Genomic DNA, 1,705 nt, shown 5'->3' on the forward strand with positions numbered 1-1,705 from the left:
CTCCTTGCTGGTTGTTTGAGTAGGACTTTTGTTGGTAGTTGTTGTACTGAAAGTTAGGCTCCTTCCTGTACCAAGAACCATTGTTATTGATGAAGCACAGCTCTTCTTGTCCTTCCAAACATCAACCTCATTAATCTTAGGAGGAATCTCTTGAATAGGACCACCCACAAAGTTGACCTGCTCTTGTTTAGCTTGGTTAGAAAGAAGCAAGTCCATCTTCTCCTGCAAGGACTTGATCTCTTTCTTTGTCTGGTGATCATCATTTCTGTTGACCCTATCATGCTCCTCGCTATAGACGGAGTCGCTCTTAGCCATGTTCTCCACCAGTTCCTCTGCTTCTTCTTCAGTCCTCCCCAAGAAGAAACCATTGCTTGCAGTATCAAGCCTGTTTCTGCACTGTGGTAAAGCTCCTCTATAGAAAGTGCTTAGCAAACTCTCCTTGCTGAAACCATGATGGGGACATTGAGACCAATAGCCCTTGAACCTCTCCCATGCTTCACTGAAGCTCTCTAGACCTTTTTGTTGAAACCCGGAGATTTCGTTTCTGATCTTAGCTGTCCTTGAAGTAGAGAAGAACTTTTCTAGGAAAGCTCTCTTGCAATCTTCCCAAGTAGTGACTGTGTCACTTGGAAGAGTCTTCTCCCATTGGTGTGCTTTGTCTCCCAAAGAGAAAGGAAATAGCTTCAGCTTGAAAGCATCTTCTGAAACACCATTAGTCTTGGACAAGCCACAGTACTGATCAAACTTGTACAAGTGATCAAAAGGGTCCTCAGCAGCTAGACCATGATACTTGTTGTTCTCTATAGTGTTGAGCAGCCCTGACTTGATCTCGAAGTTGTTGTTCTCCACAGCTGGTGCTCTGATTCCCAACCTATGACCATGAATGTGAGGTTGATCATAGGCTCCAATGGCACGAGCTTGGCGCTGTGGATGTTGTGGCTGGCGCTGTGGTCTAAAAGGATCAACTCTTGGACCATTGCCTCCTTCGGACTTCACCATCTTGAGGCAGATTCTCCATATCAAGCTCCAACCTTTGCAAGTGAGCCTGTTGCTCTACTTCTCTTCTTTGTCTTGCTATCTCCCTCTCAAGTGCTCTAATGTCTTCAACTCTTGGAACTAGGTTTGTTGGACCTCTGCTCCTTGTGTTCATACACCTGAAATGCAAAGGGAGAAGGACAAAGAGAAGCAATAACACAATTAAAAAAAATTGACTTAGTCTCAAGCAAATGACTAAATCCCAATGTCACAATCAACTTAGAATTTGGCAACGGCGCCAATTTGATGATAGGAGTTTCAAGGCTCCTAATCAAATGTTGTAGTATAAAGGATGTCAAACCAGTTCTAAGTGATTCTAAAGCAAAGGGAATGCAAGACCATGCTTAATCTAAGTGCTACCAGTTTTTGAGATGTTTTTAAACTAGATTACTACCTAAAATGCAATAAAGGACAAAGCTTTCTTTCTTATAAGAAGGGAGAACTCATGGGCTATGGGAATCGATCTTGGGTGATCAAGATTCAACCTAAAGGTGTCAACTTTGAACCAATCTATATCTACCTTAGACCTAGACACAATCCTAAACAAACTCTATCCCTAGATGAATGCTCATTTACCTAGATAACTCAAGCATCAAATCCCTTTGGTTGAATGTTATCTAGGTAATCATTAATCACAAGTCTACTAGCCATCTTAACACCTTAACAACAA

General features: G+C 42.2%; 1 non-coding gene across 1 annotated transcript; it reads left to right on the forward strand.

Annotated features, from left to right (window-relative positions):
* The first annotated feature begins 445 nt into the window (after positions 1-445).
* On the forward strand, positions 446-552 carry LOC117134545. Its single transcript, XR_004458729.1, has one exon. It is a non-coding gene; the product is annotated as a small nucleolar RNA R71 (small nucleolar RNA).
* Positions 553-1,705: the final 1,153 nt, after the last annotated feature.

This window comes from Brassica rapa, chromosome A05, assembly GCF_000309985.2.
Source record: "Brassica rapa cultivar Chiifu-401-42 chromosome A05, CAAS_Brap_v3.01, whole genome shotgun sequence".
In the NCBI taxonomy this organism is placed as follows: Eukaryota; Viridiplantae; Streptophyta; class Magnoliopsida; order Brassicales; family Brassicaceae; genus Brassica; species Brassica rapa.